This window comes from Hyperolius riggenbachi, chromosome 9 (assembly GCF_040937935.1).
Source record: "Hyperolius riggenbachi isolate aHypRig1 chromosome 9, aHypRig1.pri, whole genome shotgun sequence".
Taxonomy (NCBI): domain Eukaryota; kingdom Metazoa; phylum Chordata; class Amphibia; order Anura; family Hyperoliidae; genus Hyperolius; species Hyperolius riggenbachi.
The window spans coordinates 195,306,328-195,319,956 of record NC_090654.1 but is presented as its reverse complement, the minus strand read 5'-3'; the positions used below and the strand labels follow the sequence as shown (position 1 = coordinate 195,319,956).

The 13,629-nt window shown below is 44.6% G+C and overlaps 1 long non-coding RNA gene across 1 annotated transcript; it reads left to right on the top strand.

The window, feature by feature from the left end:
* Window positions 1-4,592: 4,592 nt before the first annotated feature.
* On the top strand, window positions 4,593-13,059 carry LOC137532865 (uncharacterized). The gene is made up of 2 exons (XR_011024043.1): window positions 4,593-4,992; window positions 12,829-13,059. It is a non-coding gene; the product is annotated as an uncharacterized lncRNA (long non-coding RNA).
* Window positions 13,060-13,629: the final 570 nt, after the last annotated feature.

Here is a 13,629-nt window from a genome sequence, read left to right as displayed (position 1 = left end):
CACTGGTATGTTTACTTTTGTGCGATTTTAACAATACAGATTCTCTTTAAGGCTTTTTTTCCATGGGCAGTTGATAGGCAGTGAAATGTCTCTCAAACTCTCAGAACTGCTTCCTGCTACCTGACAACTGCTTGCTGAGCACACAGTTCAACTGCCCATGAAAAAGAGGCCATAATGCAGGTTTCAAAGCTTAGGCCACTTCATATATATAATTGATGTCACTCTTCTCTCAGTGCTGGAACGTGGTGTGCTGGTTAGTGAGCCACAGGCCCGCAGCCAGCACATGCGGCCCTTCCAGTGTTTTGGGGGGCCCAGGGCCCCCAGAAGCCCTGGGCCCCTCACTGCAGTGTCAGTGGTCCCCCCTGATGGCTGCCCTGACATTACGTGCCCGTACTCTCCCTAACCACAGATCGCCCCAGTGGCCATTTAAGTCAATAAAGCATAACACACTGCCTGCGGTGTGACTAAATGCGATGAAAGTGTTCCGGGCACCGCATAAGTAACGCACAAGCTGCCGTGTGTTACGCTGTGACTCATTGAAGAGCTGTGTTATTTTATCATCGGTTGCACCATGGCTATAAGGCGCAGTGCAACTTTTTGGGTGCAGTGCGATTGTTCTAAATCACACCACTACTACAGCACACAAGTGTAAAAGTATCCTAAAAGAAAACTAAAGTGAAACAAATCTGGCCAATGTAGCTTACCTAGAATTTCTTCTAGCCCCGTTGTCCTGCTGGTCCCTCGCTGTGATCCACTCAGCAGCTGTCTCATCCAAAACCTGTATGCACGGCCCTGGGCAGTGTGCCCCATCGATCGTGCTCCTGTGGCTGGAGGTGTTCTGTGCTTACTCAGTGGACCAACTTTCAGAGGGGCACAGCTGCTAAAAGGATGAGAGCACAACGACAATGAGGAACCTGAAGGACTACAGCGGACTGAGAGACACCCAAAGTAAGTTTAACTGGCTAGATTCATTTCAGTTTAGGCAACCTTTAAAGTGGACCTGAACTCTTGCACAGGACAGAAGGGAAAAATGCACCCTGTATGTATTTAAAGAGTTTAGGCTGTCTAATTCCACCCTCATCTGTGTCTAAATCACATGTTGTAATTTGATCTCTCCCCTGTGTCAGCTGACTACCACGGTTGATAAGCCCATTTGAAATCACAGGATGTTAACAATATGTTTACTTCCATGAAAGCAGGAAGTAGATACACTGCAGATTTACTGCAGGATTTGTATCAGCTGTGACAAAAATGTTTTTCTTTAACCTCCTTGGCGGTAACCCCGTGTGTGACACGGGGTAAGCCGCCGGAGGGTGCCGCTCAGGCCCTGCTGGGCCGATTTACTTAATTTTTTTTTTGCTGGACGCAGCTAGCACTTTGCTAGCTGCGCCAGCACCCCGATCGCCGCCGCGCGCCCGATCGCCGCTATCCGGTGCGGCGCGCGGCCCCCCCCGCCAGACCCCGAGCGCTGCCTGGCCAATCAGTGCCAGGCAGCGCCGAGGGGTGGATCGGGTCTCCCAATGACGTCCCGACGTCGCTGACGTCGGTGACGTCATCCCGCCCCGTCGCCATGGCGACGGGGGAAGCCCTCCAGGAAATCCCGTTCTTTGAACGGGATTTCCTGATCGGTGATCGCCGAAGGCGATCGAAGCGGGCGGGGGGATGCCGCTGAGTAGCGGCTATCATGTAGCGAGCCCTCGGCTCGCTACATGATAAAAAAAAAAAAAATTTAAAAAAAACTGTTGCGCTTCCCCCTGGCGGTATTTTTCATACCGCCAAGGGGGTTAAAGGTTATTATGCTGTTGCCTATCTCTTAGAGCAGAGAAGAAGTTCTGAGTTCAGGTCCGCTTTAATTTCCGCATTAAATCCTTCAATTCACAAACATTTACCTCCAAAGCTTACAGTCCAATCCCTGCTTCATAAGGCCTGGGACCCACTAGGAGAGCTTTCCAGCGCTTGTGATTACACCTTAAAGTGGACCTGAACTCTTACACAGGACACAAGGAAAACATAGAAATGCACACTGTACATTATTTAGAGAGTTTAGCCTAATTCCCCCTTATCTGTGTCTAATCACAAGTTGTAATTTGACCTCTCCCCTGTGTCAGCTGACTACTAAAGGCAGATAAGCTCATTTGAAAGTGTAGGATGCTAACAATGCCTGCTTCCATGAAAGCAGGAAGTAGAAACAGTGCAGTTTTATGTTAGGATTTCTATCAGCTGTAACAAAGAAAGTTTTTTCTATAAAGGCTATTATGCTGTTGCGTTTCTTTTAGACCAGAGTTTTGAGTTCAGGTCCGCTTTAATCATTGTCTCCTGTCATTAAGGATGACATGAGAGTGATTAGAGTGCAAAGGTGGCCACTAACAATACAATTTGCTGAACGATCTTTTATGAACGATTAGAAATGATCGTTTGTGACTACTGAGGGTACGTTTCCACTACTGCTGTGCGATTTCGACGGGAAAATCGCGGCAACGAATCCGCATGTGATTGTGGTTTCGTTGCCATTTCGATGCGGATTTTCACGCGGAATCACTCGCGGTTTACACAACGCGATTTTAACCATGTCAATGCTGGCAAGCATTGACATGGGTTTTTAAGAGGAAACGCACACGGAAACGGCGGGAAAACCGCAAGACTAAAATGCTTGCGGTTTTCCTATTTAGTTACATTACCGATGAATCGCGTGCGGGTGTGCGGCGTGCGAATTCTGATGGTTCTGCCGTGCAGATTTTTCCTGCACGACAAACTACACAGTATCCCGCAACAGTCCCATCCACTTGTATTGTCTATGCGAATCTGCATGCAGGAAACGCATGCAGATTTGCTCTAGTGGAAACGTACGCTGAAGGAAAAAATCTCCTAACCAATCAGGTTAGTAAAATCCATCTGTTTTTTGGATTGGTCCCATCAATCTGATCAGATTCTTTGTATGGGGTTTGTCCATTAGTGGTCCCAACAATCATTTCCGATCATTCATACAAAGAATCGTTTGTAAACGATTGTTCTGCAAATTGTAACGCTAGTGGCCACCTTAAGATGCTAATGACAGTAAAATGCCCCCCCTCCCATCCAATAGAAATCACAATCACTACAATGCGACACAATTTAAAGGGGTTCTGTGTGTGGGTGCTGAGGGTAAAAACAGACACTTACCTAGGACTTCTATCAGCCCCCTGTAGCAGTCATGTCCCACGCCACCCTCCTCAGATCCGCTGTTCTCCGGTCTAGCGCGGCATGCTTTCCAACTGCGGCTGCGCATCCATGCACCTGTAGCTTCCGCTCGCGTCATCAGAAGCGTACTGTGCAGGAGCAGTACAAGAAACCTCCGTACTGCGCAGTAAGCTTCCGATGACGCAAACGGGAGCACGCATTGTTCGTCTGTGTTAGACGAACAATTGCCCGGTGCCGGCGGCAGGGAACGGCAGATCGGAGGACAGCGGGGGACATTACTGCTACAGGGGGCTGATAGAAGCCCCAGGTAAGTGTCTGTTTTTACCCTTAGCACACTTACTTAAAAAGTGTGTTTTCATGCAAATTAAGCTAAGAAATTTAAGGGAAAAAAAGGAGCAAATAAATCATATCCAATAAATGTGTTCTATAATATACTAGCCACCTTAGCCCGTTTAAAAACGGGCTCTAGTGTATTACCGTCGCATGCGCTTGCAACCGCCGCATGAGCATTCGCGCAGCAGTCCGCCCGTGCACACAGCCGCCCGCTGACTGGCCCCGTCCTCCTGTCCCAACGGTCAGTGCTGCACACATGCGCAGAAGCACAAACCCAGAGACACTGAGGCAGTGTACGCAGGGACAATATCCCTACTTAATGAACAAGAGATTCAGTAATTATATACTGTATATGATGTATCTTGAGCAAAACTTTACTTTATTTCAAAAACCTACAGTACCATACAAATCAAGGTGTGGCTACAGGATCTCTAGATTTAACCAGATGGGAGAATATATATTGATGCCTGGCATAGAAATCATAAAATTAATTCCCTAATATATAATGCACAACTGTTGTTCTTAGGATACACTGCACTGTCCAAAAAGAGGTTACCCCGCCGTGCCAGTCTATTATAAATAACTTTATTATGAGCGTCGTGGTCGGTCAGTATAAAACAAGTGCATCAAGAGAATCCAAGCCCTATATACGTGTTTACATACAGTAATATAACAATCCTAGACTGTCAGCAGCATAGTTATAGGAGAACTGACATGAATAGTGAGAGCCACAGTGAGCAGCACAGAAGGCTGCACGTGTCCATATGTCACCAGCTCGAGGCATCCACAGCATGGCAGCTACCCGGCCGGAAACACATCCTCCGCGGACACACGAGCGACAGGCGGGCGAATGTGATGAACGTGTTTCTGGTCTGGTCTCTACTCCGGCGACATTTGTGGGCAGAAGACGGGGACGATTAAAGCATCACACGCAGCATCGAGGAGCCCAGCAGCCCGTTTGTTAGCCAAGAGGACGTCATTACTTGTGTCCGCAGCACCCCCTTGTGGCCGTGGTAGAGAAACCTTATTGTGTGCTAAGTGGTTTATGTTTTTTTTTTTTTTAATGTGTAGATACATAGCGACGTCGACGTCCGCCTGGTGCAGAGAATCGGCATCGGGAAATAGATATATATATAATGTGAGATACAGCACTTTGGGCGCGGGGGATGGGATGCCGTACATCACCTGACTGCATCATCAGCCACGTGTCACCCCAGTTGCTGTGGTAACTGTAAACAATTTCTGTGGAAGGACAAGCAGCGGTGGCAGCACATTGCTGAGCATGAGCACAAGAGCTGGACGGGTCTCCGCACTGTCCCGACTTACCCAGGCATTCCTGTATAGCAGCAAGACCCCGCCTACTCCCTACAGGCATCTCACGGAGCAGAGAGCTATGAGCTCGCATCTCAGACATGAAACTGTGTCTGGAGCTCCACCTTGTGGCCGTCAGAGATATGACACGTCTGTGAAAAACATTATTAGGTAGGCACCCCTATCGGCGGATTATGAGATATCATTACCTACACGTAAAATAGATACAAATTAGGGATAGTTAGCGATATATTTTATTTATGTATATTAAAGGCGTGTATTGTCATTGCTTCATAGCCATCACCTGTTTTTCTGCACCTTATTGGTTTTTGCCACATGGATTGTGGTGCTATGTATTTTTCACAGGATTTATGACACCCCTACCCCTGATATGTGACCAGAATTGATCCTAATTATTACAATCACGTGGATTCATTGCTGGTGCTTTGTTGTCAAATATTTTTATTTTACTTGTTGATTTTGGAGTTAATAAAGATTGTACAGTTGGCCTGAACGATAAATCGAATGTAAACCAAAATCACTATCACCAAGATCACAATTTCATAACCGTCAAAGCGGCGATTTATGCTATGACGTCATTACCGCATGGGGAAGTTCGAAGAAGTGGCGTCAAACTTCCCACAAGCCCCGGTGTGTGCGTCCCGCAGTATCGGCAGTGTTGAACATACCTTCTGACACAAGTCAAACGCTATCCTGTCTGTCCTCTCGCCATCTGCTGGATCTTGTGCACGACATACTTTCTGGTATGCCGGGCATGCAGGAGGCAAAGTGGATAGATGGGCAATGCTGGATACGTGCTGGATGGTATGTCCAGCACTGCCGCCGTTTGGGGGACAGAGGGGGCACATAGAGAGACACAGAGCGGGTACAGAGAGACATAGAGGGGGCACATAGAGAGGTAGAGAGGAGACACAGAGCGGGCACTTAGAGAGACACAGAGAGGGCACAGAGCAGGCACAAAGAGAGACACAGAAGGGGCACAGAGAGAGACACAGAGGGTGCACAAAGAGAGACACAAAGGGGACACAGATAAAGACAAAGGAGGCACAAAAAGAGACAGAGGGTGCACAAAGAGAGACAGAGGGTGCACAAAGAGAGACAGGGGGACAGAGAAACCCAGAGGGGGAACAAACAGGCACAGAGGGAAAACAGCTTTATTTGAAGGATATCGTGAATTGAAATTGTGATTTCATACAGAAATCTCTCGATTTAAATTCTTCCTAAAATCGTACAGGCCTATTGGGTATTATACAACAGAGCTCCCCAATCCTGTCCCCAGGGGCGCCGCCAGGCACCAAGCAGACCAAGCAGCCACTTGGGGCCTCATAGGCTCCATGACGTCATTGTGACGTCACACTGTTGTCCGCGCCGCAGCCCCGCTCCAGCCTGCCTGCATGGTCTTCCAGCAGGCAGAGCAGGGCTACGGGAGGATGGCGTCCGAAGCCCTGTACTGGAGACTATTTGTACAGGGCTTCGGGCGCCATCTTCCCGTAGCCCTGCTATGCAATTCAGCGCGGGAGATATGCAGGAAGGAGGATCGTCTGGGCAGCTGCACCTCAGAGGCCGGCCGGGTGAGGGGACTTCTGTCAGTTGATTAAATTCTTTTTTGCAGGTGAAATGTGGCCCAAATTGCTTTTGTTTTCTCCTAAAATGTGGCCCAAATTGCGTTTGTTTTCTGCTAAAATGTGGCCCAAATTGCGTTTGCTTTCTGCTAAAATGTGGCCCAAATTGCATTTGTTTTCTGCTAAAATGTGGCCCAAATTGTGTTTGCTTTCTGCTGAAATGTGGCCCAAATTGCGTTTGTTTTCTGCTAAAATGTGGCCCAAATTGTGTTTGCTTTCTGCTAAAATGTGGCCCAAATTGCGCTTGTTTTCTGCTAAAATTTTGCCTACATTGCGCTTGTTTTCTGCTAAAATATGGCCCAAATTGCGTTTGTTTTCTGCTAAAATGTGGCCCAAATTGCGTTTATTTTCTGCTGAAATGTTGCCCAAATTGCATTTGTTTTTTTTTTTGCTGAAATGTGGCCCAAATTGCGTGCATTTTCTGCTGAAATGTTGCCCAAATTGTGTTTTTTTTCTGGTGAAATGTTGCCCACATTGCGCTTATTTTCTGGTGTCTGGGGTAACTGTTGCTGCATTTATTATTTAATGGTCATAGTTGGCTATATTTGCTGATGTGGGGTTACAGTTACGCTCCGCCCATACAATGTCATGGCCATGCCCATTTTTCGGCGCAGCACACTACGCGCGCCTCAAACACCCTCCATCCCCCCCTTTCGCTCCACCCACATGTCATGGTCATGCCCACTTTCTGCGGAATAGCCACGCCCATAAGGCCACTTCCTGCAGTCCGCTTGGGGCCACAAAAACCTTAGCTGCACCCCTGCCTGTCCTCAAGGCCCACCAACAGTACATGTTTTGCAGAAAACCACAAACATGCACAGGTGGAGTAATTAGTGTCTCAGCAGAGCTGATTACTTACCTGTGGATTTCCACAAAACATGCACTGTTGCTGGGCCTTGAGAACAGATTTGCGGAATACAACATTCATACCTAGTGGAAGTGTGTTTAGGTTATCTAGTAGGAGTACATTTTGCCCAGAGGTCAAAAGAGAACTGGCCTAAGGTAGAGTGTATACTTGATGAAAAAAGTTAGTTTTGAGGGCACGTTTAAAGATATCACAGGTTGGAGAGTGACAGATGTGTTGTGGCAGGGGATTCCAGAGGAGGGGTAAAGCATGTGAAAAATCTTGTATATGTGAATGCAAGTAGGTGATTCTAGAGGAGAAAAAAAGAGGGTCATGTGCAGATCTGAGATTGTGGTTGGGTTGGTATCTGGAAACTAGTGAGGAGATGTAAAAAGGAGTGAGATTGTGAAGAGCTTTGTAACTTAAAGTAAGCTAAATCAATGTATGTGTTTAGTTTGAATGAATAGCAATCCATCAGAAAAAAAGTCTGCACACCTGGAATAACAACAGGAACAATAGCAAAAATGGGTGCTTGATCTAGTAAACCGGACCATCAAGGGTCCTAGTATGCCAGAAATATATAAAAAATAATGACCAGCACACCATGTATAGATGCAAAAAATGTGATCAGCTTTCATCAGCAAATTGTGAGAACAGAGAAGCGTACAGCATCAGGCTAATCAATATACAAAGCAATCAATATCATATATTAAAGCAACATAATGTACAGCTATATGCAATGGTCTCATACAGTGGTGTATACAAAATTAGATCATTCATAGATTTGGCTCATGAACATATATCTTCAAAGAGCAGCTGGATAATAGTCCTTATATTAGTACACAAGGAGCCAGTGCGAACAAAGCACAAAGCATAAATGTCCAATCAGGAACAAAGCAGAATGATCAGTCAATAATGCAATCCAATCAGCAGCCAGAGGAGAATCCTTTACCCTTTGAAAAAGGTAGTAATCCGAAACAGTGCTGTCAGGGTACTTGGATTGCATTATTGACTGATCACTCTGCCTGGTTCATGATTGGACATTTATGCTTTGTTCACACTGGCTCCTTGTGTGCTAATATAAGGACTACCGTATTATCCTGCTGCTCTTTGAAGATATATGTTCATGAGCCACATCTATGATTGATCTAATGTTGTATACACCACTGTATGAGACCATTGTATATAGCTGTACATTATGTTGCTTTATTATATGATATCGATTGCTTTGTATATAGATTAGCCTGATGCTGTACGCTTCTCTGTTCTCACAATTTGCTGACGAAAGCTAATCACAATATTATTGATTGTATCTATACATGGTGCACTGGTCATTTATATATTTAGTTTGAATGAAATCAAATAAAGCTGTGTGAGCTTCCTGCTGCAGTAAAAATGTGGAGTCATCCACTTTGCTCTGATGGCCTACCTACAGCGAGGAGAGGTGACCGTCTGTTAGGCTACCTCGACTGCCCACCTCCTCTGTAGACCCCTCTGTGATTGAGGAGCTGGGTGGAGGACATCACCTCTTCCAGGGGTCCCACAGGTGCACCACTGCAGTTTGAGCACCGCTCTTAGAAGAGTCAATGCCATGTTGTGATTTCACCAGGATTACTCCGGAGCTGTCTTTGTGCTGTGGTGCACCTTTGGAAGCTGTAGCCATCAGAATTATTATTTTAGATAGATAATTATTATTATTATCATTTAATAATTTAGCGCCAACATATTCCATAACGTTGCACAAAGTAAGAAACAATCATGGGGCAAAAAATAATATAGACAACGGTATACAGCCATATACGAAATACAGAGTTGGTACAAAACACAGAATTGGTAATGACAGTGTCAAAATTAATATTAACCACTTCACCACTGAGGGGTTTTACCCCCTGACCACCAGAGCAATTTTCACCTTTCAGCGCTCCTTCCATTCATTCGTCTATAACTTTATTATTACTTATCCCAATGAAATGAACTATATCTTGTTTTTTTCGCCACCAATTAGGCTTTCTTTAGGTGGGACATTATGCCAAGAATTATTTTATTCTAAATGTGTTTTAATGGGGAAATAGGAAAAAATGTGGGAAAAAATTATTATTTTTCAGGTTTCGGCCATTATAGTTTTTAAATAAAGCATGCTACTGTAATTAAAACCCATGAAATGTATTAACCCATTTGTCCCGGTTATAAAACCATTTAAATTATGTCCCTATCACAATGTTTGGCGACAATATTTTATTTGGAAATAAAGGTGCATTTTTTTCAGTTTTGCATCCATCCCTAATTACAAGCCCGCAGTTTATAAAGTAACAGTGTTATACCCTCTTGACATAAATATTTAAAAAGTTCAGTCCCTAAGGTAACTATTTATGTTTTTTTTATTGTATTGTTTTTTTTAATTACAAAAAAAAAATAAAAATTGGGGAGTGTGGGAGGTAATGAGTTAATTTATTGTGTAAATGTAATGTTTGTATATGTAAAATGCTTTTAGGGTGTAGTTTACTATTTGGCCACAAGATGGCCACAGAGTGTTTGTTTACATGCGACCTGTAAGCGTCCGGAAGGACGCTTACAGGAAGCAGTAGGAGGCTGGGAGACTCACAATGATCTCGCTGTTTCTGAAAGAAGCAGCAGATCATTGCGGGGGCTAGATCAACGAACGGGAATGGATTTTCCCGTTCATTGATCTTCGGGCGAGCGGGCGGCGGCTTGCGCGAGCGGCGGATGCGCGCAGACAGCGGCGGTAGCGCGGAAGGTACGGATTTCTCCGTCCCTGTTTTTTTAGGGGGGGAAAAAGGGACGGAGAAATTCGTACCGCTGGGGGTAAAGTGGTTAATAAATGTGTACCAAATTTCAAGACAGAAAAGGGTGAGAGAGCCCGACCATTGCGAGCTTACAATATAAGGAAATGGGGGGAGGGGGGACAAGAGGTAGGGTAGTATATACAACATTCATACCTAGTAGCAGTGTGTTTAGGTTATCTAGTAGGAGTACAAATCAATATACAGGCTAATCAATATACAAAGCAATCAATATCATATATTACAGCAACATAATGTACAGCTATATGCAATGGTCTCATACAGTGCTGTATATAAAATTAGATCACTCATAGATTTGGCTCATGAACATATATCTTCAAAGATAAGCTGGATAAAAGTCCTTATATTAGTACACAAGGAGCAAGTGCGAACAAAGCACAAATGTCCAATCATGAACAAAGCAGAATGATCAGTCAATAATGCAATCCAATCAGCAGCCAAAGAGGAGAATCCTTTACCCTTTGAAAAAGGTAGTAATCCGAAACAGTGCTGTCAGGGTGCTTGGATTGCATTATTGACTGATCACTCTGCCTGGTTCATGATTGGACATTTATGCTTTGTTCACATTGGCTCCTTGTGTACTAATATAAGGACTACCGTATTATCCTGCTGCTCTTTGAAGATATATGTTCATGAGCCACATCTATGAGTGATCTAATGTTGTATACACCACTGTATGAGACCATTGTATATAGCTGTACGTTATGTTGCTTTATTATATGATATCGATTGCTTTGTATATTGATTAGCCTGATGCTGTACGCTTCTCTGTTCTCACAATTTGCTGACGAAAGCTGATCACAATATATTTGATTGCATCTATACATGGTGCACTGGTCATTGTTTTTTATATATTTAGTTTGAATGAAATCAAATAAAGCTGTGTGAGCTTACTGCTGCAGTAAAAATATGGAGTCATCCACTTTGCTCTGATGGCCTACAGCGAGGAGAGGTGACCGTCTGTTAGGCTACCTCGACTGCCCACCTCCTCTGTAGACCCCTCTGTGATTGAGGAGCTGGGTGGAGGACATCACCTCTTCCAGGGGTCCCACAGGTGCACCACTGCAGTTTGAGCACCGCTCTTAGAAGAGTCAATGCCATGTTGTGATTTCACCAGGATTACTCCGGAGCTGTCTTTGTGCTGTGGTGCACCTCTGGAAGCTGTAGTCATCAGAATTATTATTTTAGATAGATTATTATTATTATTATTATCATTGAATCGTTTAGCGCCAACATATTCCATAGCGTTGCACAAAGTAAGAAACAATCATGGGGTATAAAATAATACAGACAACGGTATACAGGCATATACGAAATACAGAGTTGGTACAAAACACAGAATTGGTAATGACAGTGTCAAAATTAATATAAATAAATGTGTACCAAATTTCAAGACAGAAAAGAGTGAGAGAGCCCGGCCCTTGCGAGATTACAATATAAGGAAATGGGGGGAGAGGGGACAAGAGGTGGGGTAGTATACAACATTCATACCAAGTAGCAGTGTGTTTAGGTCATCTAGTTGGAGTACAACTTGGCCAGAGGTAAATATTTACCTACCGCGATCCTGCACAGGTGCACTAGCGGCTTTCTGTTTGGGTGAAGGCGAAAATAGCTGAACCAGATCGGATTCGCTCTACTGAGCAGGCGCGAGTCTTTTGCGTCTGCGTAGTAGAGCGGATCCGATGGGGTTTGGCTATTTCCGCCTCACCTTAAGGAAGAGTCGCTACTGGGACTGCGCTGGATCCCGGAGATGTAAATAAATCTTAGCTTGTGGGGGTGGGGGGTTTCGGGGAAGCCAGCCTGAATTCCTGCTGTCTTCAGTGGTCGGGGAAACCTCATTGAGACCCTGAGGCTTCCCCCTCCTGAGGTAAGTATCCCCCAGAGGTTTTTTTTTTAAAGTTAAAGAGTCTCTTTAATTATATTATATTTTTGCTCTTTCTGAGCTTAAAAATGTAACATAGATTCCGTTAATTCCGTTAATTACATTTAAAAAAAAAACATTGTCTGAGATCAATTTGCATAATTTGGTTAAATCCTACAGGCTGGTACACACTTTCGATTATGATTGGCCAATTACTGACCAATGTCACCACTCCCATGTAGTATGAGGGTCATCAGATGTTAAATGCTATGAGCAGATTGTGTCGGTAGGCCCTCATACTACATGGAGGTGGTAAAATTGCTCAGTGATTGGTCAATCATAATTGAAAATGTGTACCAGACTAAAGCTTGATACACACTTTCAATTATGATGGGCCAATCGTTGACCAATGTTACCACCCCCATGTAGTACGAGAGTTTAACTAAAATCTGCTCATCTTATTCAATATCTGTTGATCCTCATACTACATGGAGGAGGTAAAATTGGTCAGTGATTGGTCAATCATAATTGAAAGTGTGTACCAGGCTTAAAGAGACTCCGTAACAAAAATTGCATCCTGTTTTTTATCATCCTACAAGTTCCAAAAGCTATTCTAATGTGTTCTGGCTTACTGCAGCACTTTCTGCTATCACAGTCTCTGTAATAAATCAATGTATCTTTCCCTTGTCAGACTTGTCAGCCTGTGTCTGGAAGGCTGCCAAGTTCTTCAGTGTTGTGGTTCTGCTATGAATTTCCCCTTCCAGGCCCCTCTATGCACACTGCCTGTGTATTATTTAGATTAGAGCAGCTTCTCTCTTCTCTCTTATCTTTTACAAGCTGGATAAATCGTCCTCTGAGCTGGCTGGGCTTTCACATACTGAAGAATTACAGACAAGGGCAAAGCTGTTTGCAGGAGAAAAAAAGAGCAGCCTGAAACTTCAGTGCATGAGAACTGCAGGGAGAAAGAAACACACAAATGATCTCTTGAGATTCAAAAGGTAGGCTGTATACAGCCTGCTTGTGTATGGTTGTATTTTCTATGTGTGGACATACAGTACATCAACCTACTTCCTGTTTTGGTGGCCATTTTGTTTGTTTATAAACAAACTTTTTAAAACTGTTTTTAACCACTTTTAATGCAGCGAGGAGCGGCGAAATTGTGACAGAGGGTAATAGGAGATGTCCCCTAACGCACTGGTATGTTTACTTTTGTGCGATTTTAACAATACAGATTCTCTTTAAGGCTTTTTTTCCATGGGCAGTTGATAGGCAGTGAAATGTCTCTCAAACTCTCAGAACTGCTTCCTGCTACCTGACAACTGCTTGCTGAGCACACAGTTCAACTGCCCATGAAAAAGAGGCCATAATGCAGGTTTCAAAGCTTAGGCCACTTCATATATATAATTGATGTCACTCTTCTCTCAGTGCTGGAACGTGGTGTGCTGGTTAGTGAGCCACAGGCCCGCAGCCAGCACATGCGGCCCTTCCAGTGCTTTGGGGGGCCCAGGGCCCCCAGAAGCCCTGGGCCCCTCACTGCAGTGTCAGTGGTCCCCCCTGATGGCTGCCGACATTACGTGCCCGTACTCTCCCTAACCACAGATCGCCCCAGTGGCCATTTAAGTCAATAAAGCATAACAC